The 21,702-nt window shown below is 45.5% G+C and overlaps 1 long non-coding RNA gene and 1 pseudogene across 1 annotated transcript in view; one reads left to right on the forward strand and one right to left on the reverse strand.

Annotated features, from left to right (window-relative positions):
• The window catches only part of LOC132004172 (uncharacterized), a 43,591-nt gene that overhangs the window by 8,793 nt on the left and 13,096 nt on the right, over positions 1-21,702 (forward strand). The window contains exon 3 of the long non-coding RNA XR_009400437.1: positions 12,433-12,552. This is a non-coding gene — a long non-coding RNA (uncharacterized LOC132004172). The remainder of the gene's footprint in view (positions 1-12,432; positions 12,553-21,702) is intronic.
• Positions 6,990-7,112, reverse strand: LOC132004610 (small nucleolar RNA SNORA70; annotated as a pseudogene).

The following is a 21,702-nucleotide window of genomic DNA, read 5'->3' on the forward strand; positions in this document are numbered from 1 at the left end:
AGAACTGTCAGTTTCATTTTACAGACAAGATGCTAGAGCCTCAGAAAGATTGCCTCAGGTGGAGAGCTGGGACCAGAACTCAGGTCCCCTGACACCAAGGAAGGACCTTGTTGTTCTACTAGACCGGAAGCTCTACCTCATCTTAACCTGAATACCTGTTGCTGAACATGACTCTCACTTCTTCATTCTTGGACTTGGAAAGCTTCCACAAGGGGAATCCCCACATAATTTAAAATCTCTGGGTTTAACCCATATCCCCTGAATAGTCGTGATAGCTGGCACTTACTAGATGCCATTTGTGGGCATTGTTCTAAGTTCTTCACATGTATTAACTCATACAGTCACTCAACTCTATGAGGTCAGTCCTATTATTATCCCTAATTGACAAATGGTAAAATCGAAATACAGGGACCTTAACCAACTTACTCTAAGTGGCAAATGGCAGACCGAGCAGCCTGCTCCAAAGTCTAAACCGTTAACCGCTATACCACATTGTCTCTGGAGGCCACATGTGTTCAAGCCCTTGTTCTGCATTTACTTGCAGTGTGACTTTGGATGAGTCGCTTAACCCCTCTGGGACTGAGCTTCATTCATTGACAGATAACAACAATACCTCACATTCATGTGGTACTGTGTAGTTTACAAAGTGCTTTGTCAGGCACCATCTCATTTGATCCTCACAGATGCCAGCGAAGATGACAATCTTGACTTTCCCCACAAGAAAGCCCAAGGCTAACTAGTATGCTCTGACGTAAGTCCTAGAACCCAAGCCTTGGTGGTTTCCTTGATGTGGATTATGTGTGTCTTGGACTAAATGCTGTCCAAGGGTCCTTCCAGCTCTTGTCTTCTCTGTGCTTGGAAAATAAGAATCTGAGGTGGTCTCAGTCAATTTGGGGTGCTACAATAAATTACCATAGATCAGGATGACATAAACAACAAAAACTTATTTCTTGCCATTTTGGAGTCTGGATGTCTGACATCAAATTGCCAGTATGGTTGGGTTCTGGTAAAAGCTCCCTTGTGGGTTGTAGACTACCCACTTCTTATGATCTCACATAGTAGAGAGAGTGTGAGAGAGATCTCTACCAACTCCTTTGTAGGAGAACTAATCTAATTCATGAGTGTTCCACCTTCATGACTTAATTACATCCCAAAGGCCCCCACTTCCTAATACTGTCACACTCAAAGCTAGGATTTCAACATATGAATTTAGGGTGGACATAGACATTCAGGCTATAATAGGGGTTAATAGTGAGCTCTTAGCTTGCGGCCAGCCCAAGCTAGTGGTACGGATAGCAGATCCTTTGTACACAGCATGCAGACATCTGAAGCTGTCCTTTGTAATCCCCACCAACCACAAGGCTTAATGGGAGCCTCCCACAGACCATCCTCCCAGTAGAAGCTGGCATTAGAGAACAGCCGTGAAACCACCTCTTGACCTTCTCTTCCTCAGTCTGAGAAGCCTCCTCTCCCTTGACCTTTCATTTTTTTCAGATATCAACCCTGGGGATGACCAGGAAGCATCTCTGAGCTGAGGCTTTGTCCCCAGAGAGGCAAAGGGAAAAAGGGCAAAAATATAAAATGAAGATTGTACAGAAGAATTACCCTGTGTGTTTCTCCCATCTCCCTCATCTCCCCGTGTAAATTACCCTATTATTCTGCTCCCTTAGGACGCCTGATCATCCTTATTTCTTCTTTTGAGCTAAAGTCATTCATGCAGTAAATTAGTTCTTTGCTTCGAAACAGCTCTGATTGTGGCAGTTGCCACCACCAGTAGCAGCACCACATCCCCCGGACAGTTTCCAAAAACAAAAAACAAAAAAAAAAAAGGAGAAAAGAAAGAAATAAAAAAACAAAAAACCCTCAACAACTCTCCCTTCCTCCCACTCTATTCACATGTATGGAAAGACATGGGGTGCCTATTTCCTGGGAAATGTTTTCTTCGAAAGGCAAGTAGGTGTTGAGAGGGAGTCCAGATGGAATCTTAACTAAGAAACAACTCAAGTTGGACATGGCCTGAAAACTTCCACTCTCCTGTCTCCCTTTAAAAAAACAAACCTTGGGGGTGCCTGGGTGGCTCAGTAGGTTAAAGCCTCTGCCTTCGGCTCAGGTCATGATTCCAGGGTCCTAGGATCGAGCCCCACATTGGGCTCTCTGCTCCGCAGGGAGCCTTCTTCCTCCTCTCTCTCTGCTTGCCTCTCTGCCTACTTGTGATCTCTGTCTGTCAAATAAATAAATAAAAATGTTTAAAAAAACAAACCTTGGTTTTCCTTGGGTTGCTGGGGAAGCAGAATTATAACATAGAGGTTAAGGACCCAGTGTTGGTGTCAGACACTCCTGGACTGAGTCCTGGATTCTGCCACTTTTTAGCTGTGTGGCCTTCGGTAAATGTCTTAAAAGGCCTTAATATGCAAGTTTCCTTTAAACATTTATTCATATTCATTTTATTTTTCTATCTGACTGTCCATCAAGTATTTATTTAATGCCTACTATGTGCCAGTTTCTGTTGGAGAAGTAGGAAGTTCAGCAGTAAGGAAAATATATAAAAATACCTGCTTTCATGCAGCTTACACTCTAGTGGGATAATTCCAGTATCTGAGGTCAAATGATTTGCAAGTAATTTCTCTTATTCTTTGGGTTGTCTTTTCAATTTTTTGATAATACCTTTCAATGCCAGTTACCATATTCTTGCTTATTATGGTTTTGTAGTGAGTTGTGATATTGAGGAATTGTGAGTCCTCTGACTTTGTTATTATTTATCAACATTGTTTTGGCTGTTTAGGGTCCTCTTACATCTCCACATGAATTTAAAGATTGGCTTTATTTTTATTTCATTTTATTGATTTTATTTATTTATAATTAATTATGGTTATTAATTATGATTCTTTTTTATTTCATTATTATTTTATTTTTATTTCAGAAAAAAAAAGGCTACTGGAATTTTGATAAGGATTGCATTGAATCTGTGGATCACTTCAGTTAGTATAGGCATCTTAACAATATGGTCTTCTTACCTATGAATATGTGATATGTTTGTTGGGGAGGGAAAATTTTCCTCTACTTTTGAGGTTCTTTTGGCTGGTCTAAGAATTAAATTGATATGAATAGGCTACAGGAGAAAATCAGATTTAATCATGCACTTACAGGAACTCCATAAGAATATGAGGCCTCCAGGCAGTTGGGCAACTGGGGCTTATATGCCATCTAAAGCTAAGGAGAAGGGGGTATGGGTCTGGAAGAGAAGGAAGACAATTCATAGGAGCATGAAAAGGAGTAAATATTTGGAAAACAAATAGTTGCTGGATTGTGCAGAAACAATGGGACACAGAGGAATTTTAACATGACTTTGTTGGGTTTCTTCCTGTCTACCACACCTAGTTCACATTATACTGTAGTTGTCTAGGGTGATACCTCCCTTCCTGGAACAGTTTCTCTGTCTATATTTCTTTTAAACAGCAAGAGGGGAGGCAAAAAAGAAAAACTTCTTGAGTCTCCTATTTCTTAAAAATAATCAACCTAAAATAACCCACATGCCAAAGAGATGCCTTTTGGGGTGGTAAATTTTGCTCCCTTAAGTTTCCATTTAGTTAGGTCTTCTTTAATTTCTTTTGACCATTTTTGTGGTTTTCAATGTATGAGTCTTTTATCTCCTTGGTTAAGTCTATTCCTAAATATTTTATTTTCTTAGATGCAATTATAAATATTTTTATTCTCTTAACTTCCTTGTCTATATTGCTGGTACATAGAAACACAAATGATCTTACACCATACAACTTTGCTAAATTGCTAGCTTTAACAGCTTCCTTGTGAGTTATTTGGGGTTTTATACATATGGGATCATGTCATCTATAAACATAAGTAGTTTTACTTCATGCCTTCCAACATGGATGCTTCTTATTTATTTTTCTTGTCTAATTGCTCTAGTAGTTTAAATATCAGTGGTGAAAGTAAGTATCCTCGTCTTGTCCTAACACCTGTCTTTTGAGTTACTTTGCTTCTTATTACTCCTTGCCCTAGTTTCAGTAATTTTGGGGGATGGATGGGACTATTACATATTTTTCTTACTTATGTTGACCCTAGAAATGCACTTAAGTCTGTTTTTGCAGGAGCTAGTCATTTTGTAGAAAAGACCTCTTAGGCTATTTAGTCTCCAATGACTGGAAGCAACATTGAAAAACTCTGACATTGAAAAACTCTGACATAGAAAATGGGAGATTAGTTCTCATGGCCTAGCTTAATGGCCCTCTCTCCATCTCACCCAGAATAATAAAAACAAGCTGTATTATCACATTAGAAACTGAGTCCGAAAGAAAATCTGGAAGTTAATCAAACTTATAGGGGTCTAAGGTTGGGGAAGGCTCTGGGAGAAATAGGCTTGAAGGATGGGAGATGAATAGATCCTGTATCCCATACAATAACCAAGTTTGTTCCATTTCTCAGCTAGGTGTCTGTTGTCCAATCATGGAGCCCCTTGTCATCAGTTGCTAGGGAACTTACCCTTGAGAGCACGAGTCATACTTTAAGCTGTGCATCTGTATATTCATGAGACAGTGGCGGGGGTGGGGTGCGCAGGAAGAGAGGGGAGAGAATGAGATAAGGGGGAGATATACTAGTTGTCTCATGGAGTCCTCTAAAGAAGAGAAGCAGAGAAAACACTTCGGCTCTTGCCCCTCTTTCTTTTCCTGTCTGTTCTTCTTCCTGGGGCCTCTGCACCATCCTCCTTTCTCTGGATATCTGGGCACCCTCCCCCCCCCCCCAACTCCTGTGAGCCCAGGTGTGTGAGGGCGGACGTGCTTCCAACTGCCCAATAAGCTGTTGAGCTCTGTGACCTGCTGCCAATGCCTGGGGGTGACGTTGCCCAGCTACAGTTGCTGGGGGAACCTCAAGTTAGAATTTCTTCACTTCAGGGCGTGTAGAGTCTCAATCACTACCCTGAATTAATGTTGCTGTTCCCCGGCTAAATGTAAGTGAGTGTCGGCTTCTGGGATGATTGAAGTTAGAGCGTTCCTGCTTGGATACTGTCAATCATTCCTCCCTCACTCTCTGCTGTGTGCGCTCAGCCTGCACAGCCCCAAGCGGGAATCATGGGGGGGAAACACAAGAAACCACGGGCAGGCCTCTGAAAATCCCCTATCAAATGGCAGGTACATCCAGAGAGGTCTTCCGGTGGTGGAGTTAGTCCCCATGCTAAGAGCATTCCCAAGCTGATGGAAAAGACAACTTCTAGCCTAAGGAAGCTCCTGGTGTGATGGGGAAAGACCAAGGTCCTACTTAAAGTAAGCACTTAGTCTGATGGGGGAGACCTAGTCCCTGCCCTGGGGAACCTCCAGTCCTAGGGGGAGGGACACTCATTGGGAGGTAGAAAATGTGGATGGCACCATGCTGTCCCTCAGATGTCCTATTTGATAGGTGTGATCAGGCCGGCTGGGCATGACTGTTGACAGAACTGCTGGGACTCATGCTGACTGACTTTCTGATGCACAAGGGCTGTAGCAGCCTAGCTGATCCCTTATTTCACCCACGAAACCCTGACCACTCCTTCCTGCTCTCACCCCAAGGCTCTTCTGAGTTTTTTCCATTTTTGACCAGCTTTGCATCCCCTCTTTGGACTCCCCATCCCCCAAATGTTTATTATGAAATTTTAAACATGAAAAGAACTCTAAGGACTCGCCATTGAGTACTCAGCATGTAGAGTCTACGAATGTGAACATTTTGCTCTATCTCCTATCCATATGTCTACTCCTCAATCATCTTATTTTTGGCATACTGTAAAGTAAGACACAGACCATCAGTATATGTTACTCCAAACACTTCATCATGTATATCATGAAGCAGAATTCAGTGTTTGCTAGTGGTTCTTTGTGTGTGTGTGTGTGTGTATGTGTCAGGGGGTGTTAAGTTTGTATCAGTAAAATGGTTAAAAAACGCAGATTATAAGTATATTCTTCCAGAAGATTTGACAACTTCTTACACATGTGTAACCCAAATCCCTACCAAGATATGGAACATTTCTATCACATAGAAAGTCTCCTCATGCCCCTTTCCAGTCAATCATGGATCTTATCTTGCAGCAGCAATCAGTTTTCATTTTTTTAAAAAAACCTTTCTAGGATTTCATGTAAATGGAACCAAATAGTTTGTACTCTTCATGTTTTGGGAATTCACCCATTTTCCTGCATGTGTCGCCACTTTCTTCCTTTTCTATCACTGAGTAGTAGTAACAATTTGTTTTTCCCTTTTCCCCCTTTGTGTGGAGTTGTTTCCAGTTAGGGGCTACTGTGAATGTTCTTGTAAAAGTATTTTTGTAGATGTATATTTTCTTTTCTTTTGGGTAAATACCTCAAAGTGGAAATGCTGGGCCATAGAGCAGGATACCTTTAATATAGCCACCTTATTTTGAAATGTCTTCAAATATTTTCCCTTCTCTTTATCGGGTTGTTTGTGCTTTTATTGTGTTTTTGTTCCTTATATATACTTGGTATAATTTCTTTAATGGACATGTTTTGCAAATATTTCCCCCTAATCTGTGACTTATTATCCATTTTCTTTCTTGGATAGGAAGTAGGCTTTATTGGTGGGGCGTGAGTAAGGACCGCACGATGCAGAATCTGTCAGGAGTGCACAACTCACCATTTGTCCATTTGTCCATTTGTCCAAGGGGAGCCATAATTAGGAATGTATTTAACCTCACAGCCAACCAGGATAAACTGCTTTTCAGCTGCCATATCTCCAAATTTATCCATATCAAACTTGGTAAATCACCACTTCTTGGAGATGTGGGGTCACCTGGCCCCGGCGAACTTGAACTTGGCTCTGTGAAGGGCTTCAGCCACATGTTTCTTGTTCAGTAGCTTGGCGTGGAAGGACATGATGACTTGGCGAGTGTGGACCATGGTCACTGTGCCCTGGGGCTTTCCAAAGACACCCCAAATACCTGACTGGAGCCTAGATTGGGAGACAGTGTGAGATCAGACATGTTCACTGGAAAATGTAGTCTCCAAGGTCCCTTAGGACAGCCCCTATGCAGCAACAGACTGCGTACACCACTGAGGAGGCCACTGTGTGCAGCCACCGCACACTATCATTTTCTTAATGAGGTTTTTGATGAGCAGAGTTTTTAATTTTTATAAAATCTAAATGGTGATTTTTTTTACTTTGATAATTATTATTTTTTGCTTCCCGCCTAAAAAACTTTTGCCCATCTGTAGGTCTCCTATGTTTTATTCTAGAAGCTTTATAGTTTTACCCTTTACCTTTAAGTCTGTCATTCACCTCAAATTAAATTTTGCGTATTTTGTGAGGTAAGGATCAGTTTATGTTTCTCCGTATTATTAGCCAATTGTGCCAACCACACCTGTTGAAAAGACTGCCTTATCCATAGAATCATTTTGGCTCCTCATTGAAAATCAAATGGTCATATACATGTCAGTCTATTTCTGGGCTCTCTGTTGTGTTCTGTTGAATTATACATATTTCTTTGCACTACCATCCTGTCTCCAAGACAGTTTACCAGCTTTATAACAAGCCTTGAAGTTAGGCAGTGTTAAGTCCTCTGACTTTGTTTTTCTTTATCAAGATTGCCTTGGATAGTCTAGGTCCTTTGCATTTCCATAAAAATTTTAGAATAAGTCTATCAACTATTACAAGTAAAGCCTGCTGGAAAATGGGATTAGGATTGTGTTTGCACATGTAGATCAAATTGGAGAGAATTAATGTTTGAACAGTATTGAGTCTTCCCAGAAGACAGAAACATTTATTTAAGGCTTCCTAAATGTATCTCAGTAATTTTTAAGCAGTTTTCAGTGTATAGTTCTGGTACATCTTTTGTTAAATCTATTTTTAAGTATTAAAAAAATTTTTTTTTGCTGTATTGTTAATGAAATTTTAGAAAAAAATGTCTTCGTCCAGTGGTTTGTGGCTAGTATGTGGGAATATAATTGATTTGTGAGTATTGCTCTTTTATCTTGTGTTTCTTTTTTAAGATTTTACTTATTAATTTGAGAGAGAGAGAGAGAGAGTTAGAGAATACAAGCAGGGGAAGAGGCAGAAGCAGACTCCCTGCTGAGCAGGGAGCCTGAAGGGGGCTTGATCCCAGGACCCCGGGATCATGATCAGAGCTGAAAGCAGCCGCTTAACCTACTGAGCCACCCAGGTGCCCTTACCTTGTGACTTTGCTAAATTCATTTATTCCACCTTGTTGCTATTTTGTTGGTTACTGGGGATTTTCTACATAAAAAAAAAAATCATATCACTTGTGCATAAAATTTTAGTTCTTCCTTTCTGATCTCTGTGCCTTTTATTTCTTTATCTTGCTTTATTGCCTTGGCCAAAACCTCCAATGAAACATTATATGAATGTAGTGAGAGTGCACATCTTTGCTTTGTTCTTAATCTTAGGGAGAATGTATATTAACTATACTAAATATAGTGTTAGCTCTAGTTTTTCATAGGTGTACTTTATCAGGTTGAAGAAATTCCTTCTTCTCCTAATTTTCTCTGATTTAAAAACAAAGATGAACAGGTATTAGATTTTATAAAAACAGTCATGGTTTTTCTTCTTTATGTTGTTAATGTAGTGAATCACATTAATGAGTTTGAGTGTTCAAACAATCTTGCATTCCTAGGATAAACCTACTTGCTTGTGATGTATCTTTTTGTGTATTTCTGGTTTTATTTGCTAATAATCTGTTAAGGATCTATGTTCTTGAGGGATATTGATTTGTCTTTCTTTCTTTTTTTTCCCTTTTGTAATGTTTTTGTCTGGTTTTACTATCAGGGTTATTCTAGCACCATGAATCAAGTTGGGAATGTTCATGTTCCTCTATTTTTCTGAGTTTGTATAGGATTAATATTATTTCTTTCTTAAATGTTTGATTAAATTCATAGTGAAAACCTCCAGTTATGGAATTTTGCTTGTAGAAAGATTTTTCATAACAAATTAACTTTATTTAGTAGATAAAAGGCTATTTAAATTTTTCTATTTTATCTTGTGTCAGTTTTAGTAACCTGTATTTTTCAAGGAATGTGTCCAGTTTGTCTAAAGTTGCTCATAATGTTCTTATTACCCTTCTAATGTCTGTGGAAAATATAGTAATAGTCCCTCTTTCAATAGGCCCCCTTAAGTCTCTGATATTAGTAATTGTGCTCTTTTTTACCCCTCTTCAACCTATGGACCCTCCCCCATTCCCTACTTTTTTGTTTAAACTAATGCTCTTGGGGCACCTGGGTGGCTCAGTCGGTTAAAGCCTCTGCCTTCAGCTCAGGTCGTGATCCTGGGGTCCTGGGATTGAGCCCCACATGGGCTCTCTGCTCAGCAGGGGGCCTGCTTCCCTTCCTCTCTCTCTCTGCCTCTCTGCCTACTTGTGATCTCTGTCTGTCAGATAAATAAATAGAATCTTTAAAAAAAAAACAAACGAATGCTCTTGGCTCTGATTTTCTGGGAAAGTCAAGGGTGGACCTCCTAGGCAAGTCAGTTCACCACTCTTTACTTCAACATGATTTTATCTTCTCTTTCTTCCTTCCTTCTGACCTTAAAGGAAGAATTGTCCTTAATTCTTCCTGTTTGAATGCTCCTCTGACAGGAAACCCATATCCTGAACTCCCATTAGGGTTCCAATACCTACATACCTACAAGAACACAACATTCTTCTTGATGCTTCCCTCTTTCCCTTTTATGGCCCACGCTGCTCTCTGTGCCACGGTGTCTGTAGGCATCTGCAGCCTTAGCTCTGGATATGACAGTCCCAAGTATCAGAGTGACTTCTAAGTCTAGAACATGTCATGTTTCACTCACTGGTATTTTTCTCAGGCTTTGCCTCCATATGGAGTATGTTTTTCCCCCACAGTCTTCCTGGAGAACATTTACACAGTCCTTGAGTAACTTCCTCCTTGAAGTCTGATGAAATCAATCACCTTTTTGTTCTGCGGTCTACTTGGACTGCTACTGTGGATAAAAGCATCTGTTCTACTTCATTGTGTGCATTTGTTGATGTCTTTGCTTCCCCCACTGATACCTTAAAGTCCCTGGGGCAGGAACCATGTCTGTTTATATTTATATTCTTAGTGCACACTGTAGGCTCGACATATGTTTGTTGACTGAATATAGAACATTCGCATTTTGTGACGATCAGGGTTTCCAATGTGGAACTATTCACCCTTTTCCCATCAGTCCTTTCTTCTCCTGTTCTCTTAACCCTCCTCCCTTTCTTAAAAGTGTGATGTCACTGGTGAGTTCTTGCTCTTCATTATTTGCCGATTTCTGCTCTGCTGGGTCCTTTGCTTTTTCCTCCTATCAGTCTGTATTTTCTCCACTAAATTTTGAAGCAGCATTACATTACTCATGAACCACTATCTCAAAATCTAGTTCTTAGACGTCTCCTTGCCCCACTCCAATCCGTCTTTCCTACCATGCAATGACTCATTTCCTTAAAACATATTGGGGAAAATGGGACTACATCAACATAAAAAGCTTCTGCTCAGCCAAGGGAAAGGTCAACAAAAAGAAAACACCCTGCTCAATGGGAGAAGATATTTGCAAATGACATATCTGATAATGTGTTAGTATCCAAATATATCAATACAACTTAGCACAAAAAAACCAAATAATCCAATTAAAAGTGGGAAGAAGACATCAACAGACACTTCTCCAAAGAAGACAGACAGAGAGATGGCCAACAGACACATGGAAAGATGCTCAGCATCACTTATCAGCAGGGAAACACAAATCAAAAACACAATGAGATATCATCTCACACCTGCCAGAATGGCTAAAATAAAAAACACAAGAAACAACAAGTGTTGGTGAGGATTTGGAGAAAAAGGAACCCTTATTCGTTTGCTGGGAATGCAAACTGGTGCTGCCACTGTGGAAAACAGCATGGAGGTTCCTCAAAAAATTAAAAATAGTATTACTATATGATCCAGTAATTCCACTACTGGGTATTTACCCAAGGAATATGAAAATATTAATTTGAAAAGATATATGCACCCCTGTGTTTATTTTATTTATTTTTAAAAAGATTTTTAAAAATTTTTGTTTATTCATGAGAGACACACAGGGAGAGAGGCAGAGGCAGAGGGAGGAGCAGGCTCCCCGCTGAGTAGGGAGCCTGATGTGGGACTCGACCCCAGGACCCCAGGATCATGGCCAGAGCTGTAGGCAGATGCTTAATCATCTGAACCACTCAGGTGCCCTGTGTCCCTGTGTTTATTGAAGCATTATTTACAATAGCCAAATTATGGAAGCAGCCCAAAAGTCCACTGACAGATGAATGGATAAGGACACATGTGCGCGCGCGCACACACACGCACACACACTAGAATATGATTCAGCTGTAAAAAAGGAATGCAATCTTGCGATTTGCAACAACATAAATGGCTCTAGAGGATATAATGCTAAGTAAAATAAGTGAGAGAAAGACAAAAATACCATATGATTTCACTCTTATGTGGAATTTAAGAAACAAAAGAATAAAGGACAAAGGAAGCAAGCCGAGAACGAGACTCTCAACTACAGATAACAAACTGATGGTTGCCAGAGGGGAGGTGAGTGGGGGAATGAGTAAAACAGGTGAAGGGGAGTACATTTATTGTGATGAGCGCAATAAGTAAGGTATGGAAGCAATGAATCACTATATTTTATATCTGAAACTGATACAACACTGTTAACTATACTGGAATTAAAAAATATATAACAGGAAAAAGCTTCCCTCACTCTTCATCATTCACAGGCCAAACCATAGTTCTCACTGAGTAGTAGTACCCTTGCCTTCCATGTGCTGCATATGCATGTTCGCTTAGTGTTACATTTTAGGGGCATGTATAAGTGTCCTGGTAAGGAAAAGAAAACTGAAGCTTAGAACCATAACTTACTCAAGGTCGTTCAAGTACTAGGAGGAAATGGACCCAGATCCCTGCCTTCCCTGGCAAGCTTGAACCTTGTTTCTGAATTCTCTGCTCTCCCCATCTTTAGGCAAAGTTGCCAGTAGTGGAAGCCCTCACAATTTTTTCTTCTTTCTTTTTTTGTAATGCGAAGGCTGGTTTATGCTGTGATTACTAGAGCATCCACTTCAAAGACCGCGATCTCGCCATCTGGAATAAATATTTAGCTGGCCACAGGCTGGATAAAAAGCCGAGTCACCTCCTCCAACTGAGGCTTTTCTGTTTTAGAGATTGTGGCCGATTTTGATAAGTGACAATTGGGGCCACTTGTGTTTTCTCTTCTCTGTGCTTTAAATTCCCGCCTGTGTATTTTAAATTCACCAATAAAGAGTGAGCCTGAGAGATGCTCAACCTCTAACCTTGACCCTCGTGAAAACAGAAGCCCGGTCCAGGTGGCCTCTCTCCACTTGTGACTTTACCGTGTGGCCCCAGGTGTGCTGTGTAGTTTCCAAGTCTTATAAGAAATAATCCTTTTTTTTTCTTTTTTTAAAAGTTTTCTGGTGGTTGTTGCTGAAGCATATCTTGCAATTGTAATGAGAACCACAAGGGCTGATCTAGTCATGACGTTGGTTTGGAAAGGGGAGACGTCTGCAGGATGCTCACGCAGGCCCAGGTGAGTGCCCCCAGGCATTTCTAGCCCATAGCATTACCACTGATAGGTTGAGACCTCACACAAAAAATGCCCTGTAGAGAACCCTGGGGCCTATCCTTGTGTGTCCTTCACAGTCTTCCAGAAGGGCCATGTGCTGCTACCCTGGGTCTTGGCTCTCACTGATCCCCTTTCCAGAAGGCTCCCCCCCCCCCCCCCCCCCCCCATTTGTGGACACTTGCCAAATTTCCACCCCTCCTTCATGCCTCATGCAATTCTCACCTCTTCCAGGAAGCCTGACTGCTTATATCGTCAGGGATATCATGACCCTTTCTTTGATTGTTCCTTCCTGAAAGTGCTGGTTGCCTGAACTCTGCATAAGCCCTCCAAGAGCGGCTGCTGTTCATCCTGTCAGCCAGCACAGGGCAGGTGCTCACAGACGCTTCTTGTCATGGAGGGTTTCCTGTTCACCTCACAGCTGGCTCATTCGCTCACTTGATCTTTATTTCCTGCCCCCCCAGCTTTACTGACATTTAATTGACATATAATATTGTGCAGGTTTAAGGCATACAACGTGATGGTCTGATACGTGTATACATGGTGAAGCGATCACTACAGGAGGGTTAGCAAACACCCCCATGCCCTCATATAATTACCATTTCCTTTTTATGGTGAGAACATTTACGATCTACTCTTTCTGCAGCTAATACAGTCGTCCCCATGCTGTACATTCAGTCCCCAGAGCTTATTTTCTTTGTAACGGGAAGTCTGTGCCCGTTGGCTGATGTCTCACCATTTCCCCACCTCCCAGCCCCTGGCAACCATCATGCTCCAAGGTGTTTCTACCTTGTTTCTACAGGATTGGCTTTTCAAAATTCCACATGTAAGTGAGAGGATCCAGTACTTGTCTTTCTCTGTCTGACTTACCTAACTTAGGATAATGTCCTCACATGCCATTCTGTTGCCGCAAAGGTCAAGATCTCGTTCTTTTTTAAGGTCAATGAATATTCCGTGGTGTATGTGTACCACATCTTCCTTAACCGCTCGCCCGCAGTAGATGTTTAAGTTGTTTCTGTGTCTTGGCTTACTATCAATAATGCTGCAGTGGCCACGGGAGTACAAATATCTCTTCAAAATTCTGATTTCATTTCCTTTGGCTTTGTACCCAGAAGTGGGATGGCTAGATCGTAGAGTAGTCTTAATTTTGTGAGGGCCTTCCTCCTGTTTTCCATAGTGGCTGCACCAGTTTACATTCCCACCAAGAGTGTACAGAGGTTCCATTTTCTCTGCGTCCTCGCCAGTGTTTTTTATGTCTGTCTTTCCCCACTGCCCCAGCTTTATTGATGTATATGGACAAAATTATAAGATATTTAAAGTGGTATGATGATGATATGCGTATACATGGTGACCCGATTCCCTCCCTCAAGTTAAGCAACACACATTCCCTCACCTCAGATAGGGCATTATGCTAAGTGAAATAAGCCAAACAGAGGAAGACAGATACTCTTTGCTAAAAAATAAAAAAATAAAAAAATAAAAAAATTGAGCCCATAGAAATAAAAAGTAAGGTTGTTGGCAGGGACTGAGGAGTGGGGGAAATAGGAAGAGGTTGGTAAAAGGGTCAGACTTTCAGGTATAAGATCACTAAGGCCTGAGGATCTAATGTGTGACACCGTGACTGTGGTTGATAACATTCTGGTGTATAACTGAAATTTATTAACAGGAGAATTTAAATGTTTTCACCCTTCCAACAAAAAAAACAAAACCCTGTTCTCACCCTCCCAACAAAAAAACAAAAAACCAAAAAAACCCACTTTGATCTTTGAATAAGCCCGGTCAAGAACCAGTCTTTGGGAAGGTGACCCAGAGCTGAGACTGGTGACCAGATGCTAGGGACAATGACATGAGCACACAGGTTCTGGGACACTTGTTCTGTGCTAGGTTCTATTCTAAACCCTTTGCATGGATTGCAAATTCAATCCTCAGAATAATCCCTTGAGGTAAGCACTTATTAGCCTCATTTTGCAGATGAGGAAACTGAGGCACAGAGAGTTTTTTTTTTTTTAAGAAATTGGTCAGATGGTAGCTATGCGTGTGGTGAGCAGAGCGTAATGTATAGAGATGTTGAATCACTATGTCATACACTTGACACTAATGTAACATTGTGTGTCAACTATACTAAAAAAAAAAAAAAAAGGAAAAAAGAAAAGAAAAGAAAGAAATCTGCCCACAATCACAGGGTGAATGGCAGATCAGGAGCCAGGCGTCTTGGCTGAGTCCAATCCAGACAGCTGTGGAGCTCCCGTTTCTGCGTAGGTTTACTCATTACAGACTAATAATGATAACCGCCACTTATTTGGTACTTAAAATGTGCAATATATTATTCTAAGCACTTTAGATGCCTTGTTTCGCTTTAATCCTCCCCCCCACCAAAATCCCATGAAGCCGGTATTATGACTCACATTTCGCAGGCGAGGAAATAGATGTTCAGGGAAAGTTAACTCCTCAAGGTCACACAGTAAGTAAGATGCCGAATTGGGACCTGAGCCCAGGTCTGTCTGACTCCAAAGTGTGTGCTCGAGACCGTCCCATCCCGCTGCCTCTGCTGTCACAAGATCTCGGAATTAGAAGAGCCGCCTTTAGAATCTCCTACTTGATGTGGAAGTTGTTCTGAGAGTCTCTGACAGAGGATCTTCTCAGCCCAATTTGAATGCTTCCAGGGGTGGGGAGCTTGCTCCCTCCTGGGGCAGCCCACCTGTGGTTGCACAGGGCTGATTGGCAGAGAACTCTTTTTTTCCAACAAGCCCAAGAAGTCAGTCTCCCTCAATCCCCAGAGAGTCCCTTCCCGAGCAGCCTCTATCCCCAGTCCTTCAGGACAGACTGTGTGCTCCTCCAGCTTTGCCCGTGGGAAGACGGAGTCAAATCTCCTAGACCAGAAAGGGCCTGACTGGCCTAAAGTTGTGCAGTGGGGGTGGGGAACCAGGATGTAGCAGGCATCCATGGGCAGAGATGTTCTGGGTCTTTCATCTTAAGTGGTTTCTGATCTGTCTGGCTGAGCCATTGCCTAGAGCCACTCCTGTTTAACAGTCCTGTAGACTCCAGGCTGGGCTATTGCAGGAGTAAATCACCCGGGCCTGACTTAGCCCCCACCCAGTCCCAGCCCCCCAGGACACATAGCCCCCTGGTCTCCATGGCAACAGGGCCATCTGTTTCACACAGCATCCCAGGCCAGGAGAAGTTCATTCTGTCCCAACTCTGCTAAGTTATCCGTCGTGTAGGAAGAAGAGGGAGAAAGGAGCCTCAGGGGAGGAGGGCGGGCTTTGTGGTTCCTTGTGATTGCATTTAGAACAAGGCAGCCTGTTAGAGCTGGAAGAGCCCTTAGAGGGCCACTGGCCCAACACCCTCACTTTATATACAGAAACTGGCTTGAGAGAGGAAACGAGTAGTTAGGGACAAAGCTGGGGCTAGCGGGTAACCAATAAACATTTGCTAAATGAATGAATCACAGAATCAAAGAGTTGGAGGCAGGCAACAGATTATGCCAAAATTCTCATCCAGTGCATGCAAGTGTCCAGAAATTATACTCTATAACAGATGGTCCAAACTGGGCTTGAATGCTTGATCTGTGCTCGATCACTACCTTAACTGCTTCCATTACTGGACGCTTTGAATAGAGAAAGCTTCTACATACTGAGAGGATGCCTGAGTGCCTGTCAGTTTACCCATGGGTTGTGATTCTGTCCTTGGAGTCCCCAAGATTCCAGCCCTTCGCAGGTGTTGTCTTGTTGGACTAGCTCTGGGCAGGGGTGGGTGGGGGATGGGGAGTGGGGGATGTCTGAGAAGGATTCTTCATCTTCTAGGGGTCTCGGGGGTGAAGTAATTGACCGGAGGTTGAGCGAGAGCTAGTAAGAGTACCCTGGCCCTTGGGTGGGGGCAGTTGTCTTTTATCTCCTCTGGGTGCTTCCCATTTTCCTCCCATCAGGTGGGCTGGCCCAGCCCTTTTCTTGTCTGTGCCATCTGTGGGGTTAGTTTCTGAGCTGCCTTGGCTCCCCTCCTGCCTGCCCTGGCCTCCCAGGGACCTACTGTCTCTGTAAGGCAAGAAAGCAGCCCCCCCCCTCCCCAGCCCAACCTCAGGGCCAGGTCTTGTGAATGGGTGGAGATGGTGTCAGATCCCAAGTCCCCAGCCCAGCCCCTCCCGCCAGAAGCCCCTGGCCCCAGCTGCCAGCAGCCTCCCTGATCCCAGGTGTGGAGGCTGAGGACATGCCAAAGGGCCAGGGGTCTCTCACCTTCCTGCTGTAGATGCTCTGTTGTGTGATTTGGTGGGAACTATAATCTCCTCCCAACATTTCTATTTCCCTTCTCAGTGTCCCTAGTGTCTTGTATTTCTCACAAGAAGCTCCACGTGGGGAAGGGTTTGAGCGGGTGGGCTTCCGGTCACAGTTCCATAAGGGGGTCGCCTTGGGAGATGGGGACAAAGGAATGAGTGTTGGGGGCAGAAGGCAGAGTTAGGGCTGAGAAAGGGGCAGCAGAAGGTGATTTGGGGAGTAGCACCTCTGTCCTCTCTTCCCACACATCTTAAATTCTGCCCCTCCTTCCCATCTTCCAATTAGGCTAAGAAGCTCAGAAGGGTAACAGAGCGTCCTTCCTGGACCTCAAAATAAGCCGAAAGCCTTCACGTGGATTGATAACTGGATTCCCTCCGACTTAACTGGGAGCTTGCTTTCCACCACAGGGGGCAGTGGTTTAGCCAATCAGTGCAGGCATGCAAATGAGAGACTCCCGAGTAGCCATTTCCCTGGCCATTCATAGGCCAGACTTACACCCTCAGCTCTATGATTGGTCCATCACAAGACTGAGCTTGGGAGTTCAGGCTGTTCTTTTCTTGAATAACTGGACCAGTGGGCAGGGGAAGGAACACGAGAGTAGATAATTAGAACACACACGCGCGCGCGCGCACACACACACACACACACACACACACACACACACACACCTCTCTCTCTCTCTCTCTCTCTCAGTTTACTTTGAAATGCGTTATATCACAATTTTACATCCTGTTTGACTTCAAATAATGCAACCGTTAGTTAACTTCTGTTAGATGGGGTGGGGCATTGGGAGAAGGTTGGGAAGGGCAGACAGGGACAAACATGGGATGAATATGGTAGCTGCCACTGCCACCCCTACCCAGTAACACCTACCCACATTATATCCTGTCTCCCTTCTGATTGGTGTCAGATCCCTCTGTGGCCCCCTCCCTCAGATGTGTTCACTGAGACCGCTCCACCATTTAGCACCAGGGCCTCGGGTGCGCCCTGAGTGGGGCTCTGTGTGTACAGACCAGACATGAAGATGGATTGCTCCCCGCAATAAATATCGACTGATTCATAAATCTGGTTGCCAGATTCAATCAAAGTCGCTGCCTGCATAATCCAGGAGCGTAAGATGCCAGCTAATTCTGTGCAGGGCCTGCTGATTCCCAGCGGAAGATGTTGTATGAACGTCAATGTCTCTCAGCTCCGTGCAACCTGGAGGCTGTGTGCGGGGGCTGGGGAGAGCACATTTTCCCAGCCGAGGGGCAGGTGGTGAAGACAGAGTGAGCCAGGGGGCAGAAGGTTCCACAGGGCAGGACTACCACCGCTTTTCTCTCACCATCCCCTAGGCTCCTCCTCTCGAGCCTGTCACGACAGCAACCGCTGTCAGCCTGAACCTAGGGAATGCTGAACATCTGGACGAAAAGCACAACCAGCCAGCCCATCACTCAGATATTTCTAAATACCCAGAGCTTTGTACTGAAAACAAAAAACAAAAAAACAAAAAAACACCCCACCTTGACGATGATGATTTTTCACTTTTCATCCAGATGCTGGATGTCAGGTAAATACAGCCTTGGGGGCCCTTAATTGCTCTTTCCTAGAACCCCTCTTGTTGATGTGGGGCCCCACAGCCCTGTGAGGGATTTAATAAGAGGGAGAAGCCAGTTGCTCTTGCTGGCACATTTTTTTTTTCAGGTGCTTTGAGGCGGATTCTTCTTGCACTGGGGTTGGCTGTGTGGCTGGTGCGGCTGGGGTTGTTGGAGGGGGAGATAGAGGAGACCGCCCCATCTGCCCTCCATCACCCCTCCAGCATTTGGACCCAGCCTCCGCTCACCTTCGCCCTCTCTCATTCTCTCGTGAGGCATCCTTTCATTCTCTTGCTTTGTGCAGCCCTTCTGCTCTTGTTCTCTTCTGAGCTCAGAGTCAGTAATCCAAACTGCTCTCCCCTCTCCAGCCTATCACGGAGTGACTCCAAGAAACCAGCCCTGCCCTGCCCAACCCTGGACGAAGCTGGGTTTCCTGTGCTCCTGATGGAGGAGACGCAGGGCCAGGAGGGTACAGGAGCTGGGCGTGGCCAGGCCAGGGGCTTGGGTGGGGATGGGGGGGCTGCAGTAGGTACACCTGCTAAGAAGGCAGGCTAGGCTGCCGGACCCTCTGGGCTCTCATCCCAGCTCTGCTACCAGCTCTGTGGCCTCAGGAGGTCCCCCGAGCCTCAGTGTTCTCATCTGGAAGACAGGGGTAGTAATAGTGCCTGCCTCACAGGATCGTCGTGGGGTGAAGTCAGTCAGTGTGTGAATGAGCCGGGGCAGTGACTGGAACAGGACACACAGTCCGGCGTTGGTGGGGACTTCTGTCCCGGGCTGGGTCTTTGACACCCCTATTCTACCAAGAGTGTGGAGCATCCAGAGGGCGCAGGTCCCTGGCTGGTATACACGAGTGTGCAAACGTCCGTCAGAAATAGTCTCCGTCATGCTCCTGTGTGATGTCCATAACGACTGCAGGCAAGGGGCAGAGGGCAGGCCTGGGTCGAATGTTCCAACCGTTTGGAGAGTCAGGGAAGATCTGATGGGGAGAGGGAGGATGGCCTCTGCTGGGTCCCTGGAGGATGAGTCGTTATGATCGGTGTGGGAGGACACTTGGCGGGAGGGCACTAGCGTGAGCAAAGGTACAGAGACAGGAAAGCGCAGGGTCTGGAGAACAGAGGATGAGAAAGGGAGCTCAGCTGGAAAGGGAAGGTGGTGCTGAATTGTGGAGGCCCTAGAAAGCTCCGTGAAGGACTGTGCCTGATCCCATAGGCCTCGAGAGCCGTCGAAGGCTGTGCAGCAGGGGAGGAAATCAGAGCCGCATGGTAATATGGTCTCTGCGGTGGAGATGTGGCGGCAGGAGAGAAGGGGGCAAGACTGCCTTGGGGGTGGGGTGCCCTGGCCCTGAGCGAGGGGCTGTGGAATGGAGTGGACAGCGACCCGACGTAAAGTGAAGGGCGGGTTCCGGAGAGCTGACACATCCCGCCAGGAGAAGTAGGGTGTGAGCAGCAGGGTGGGACACACCACGAATTTTGTGGTAGTTACTCAGTTTCCCTCCGGGGAAGGGCACAGCGGCCTCCCTCAGGAGGTAGGTCATGGGATTTGGGACAGAACCCTCCTAAATCCAGAGAACATTAGAGCTGGAGACACCCAGAGGGACAATGTGGTGCAGCCCTTGGATGAGGTCTCCAGAGGGTGGAGGGCAAGGGGTTAGGAGGGGCCCCCCGCTGCTCCCACCCCCGCCTGGCCACTTCAGTCCCATTCAAAGCTAGCCAGGTCCTCAGAGGCGGCCGGCTGGAGCTGCCCGCCAGACACCAGTGAGGCACGTGGGAGGGCAAGGTCAGAGCAGTGCTGGCCCCCCTCCCAAGAGCCCGCGCTGCAGCAGGAGGGGGACGGGTGCTTCCAAGTCCACGCGTGTGATCCATGCAGCAAGAACTCCAGCAGCATGAGGTGCGGCCGTGTTCCAGCAACTGTGAGATATTCTCGGCAACTTGTGCTCTCCCGCTCACCCCCTCTGCTTTCCCGTCAGTCTCTGGCTGCCTGTTGACTCTGCATATCTTTTTCTAAATTTTCCCCTCTCCTTTCCCTCCCTCGCACTCACACCCTCCGTGGCTTCTAGGGACCCTCCTGATGGAACAGCTGCTTGTGCTGCAGTGGGAACAAATGGGCGGTCCTAATGGTCATGATCCTTGGGACCACGCAGCGAAAATGTCCTGCCTGGGTTGGCCTGGCTCCCGCCGCCCTCACTCCCACACTTGCTTGCGGCTGGGTGGGTTTACAGGTGCATGGTTGTGATATCCTCCCGTCGCTTCCGAACATGGACCCAGACTGTGTCCCAGGTGGTGCTGGCTCCCACCTTCAGAAGGCAAAGACCCGGGGAGGGTGCACATGTGTGCCAGGCAGGATGAGACGCTCCAGGGATAAAGCAAGCTGGACGAAATCCATGCTCTCCCAGACAAACACATCCATGCATTAGGACAAAATATATTGTACTAGATGGCCAGAGGTATTAAGGAGAAAAGACGAGGAAGGGGGGTTAGGTCATAGTGGGGCTGACTTGCAATTCTAACTGATGTTGCTGGGGGAGGGGGCTCTCTGAGAGGATGATATGTGAGTCAAGACTGGAAGAAAGTGAACCAGCCATGTGATGTCTAGAGGAAGTGCAGGCGGAGGGAACCGCAGTTGCAAAGGCCCAGAGGCAGGACTGAGCATGTGGTGTGTGAGGAATGGGGAGGTGGCCCATGAGACTGGGGAGGGGCGAGCAGCCTGGACTAAAGTAGGACGTAAGGTCATTGAGGTTAGAGGGCCTGGGTCATACAGGTCCCTGGCAGCCAGCACAGGACTGTGGGCTTTTCCTCTGGCTGAGCTCTGATCCCTGGGGGAATCCTCCTCAGACCCAAGCCCTGCAGGAGTGCAGCTTCCATGTTCTCTGGCAAGAGCCTCCTCCTCTGCCCCTTTTTCCTCCACCTATCCAGAACTTTCTGGAATGGGGGGGGAGGTCCTTCCGTGCTCCTGGTGCAGTATGTGCGTTTCCATCTAGTCTCCATGCCTGTTCTGGGGGCGTCCAGGTGCCTTGGCCTTGGCACAGCTGGGCCATGCACACAGGCAGGGCGAGAATCTGCGGGGAGAGAAGAAAGGCCAGATCCCAGGCAAGTGTCTGATCTGCGGGTGCCGCGGGCTGGGGTCCACCTTGGCCGGAAGCAAGGTTAGCTGTCTGCCGGCTTGCTCAGACCTAGCACTTGTGACCAACAGTGTTGTTTTTCAGTGGATGAGATGACCACCCCCCCCAGCCCTACTCTGACCCTCTCCACCTCTCCACAAGCTTCCCAGCTTGTGGG

Source organism: Mustela nigripes, chromosome 16 (genome assembly GCF_022355385.1).
Source record: "Mustela nigripes isolate SB6536 chromosome 16, MUSNIG.SB6536, whole genome shotgun sequence".
NCBI classification, from domain to species: Eukaryota; Metazoa; Chordata; class Mammalia; order Carnivora; family Mustelidae; genus Mustela; species Mustela nigripes.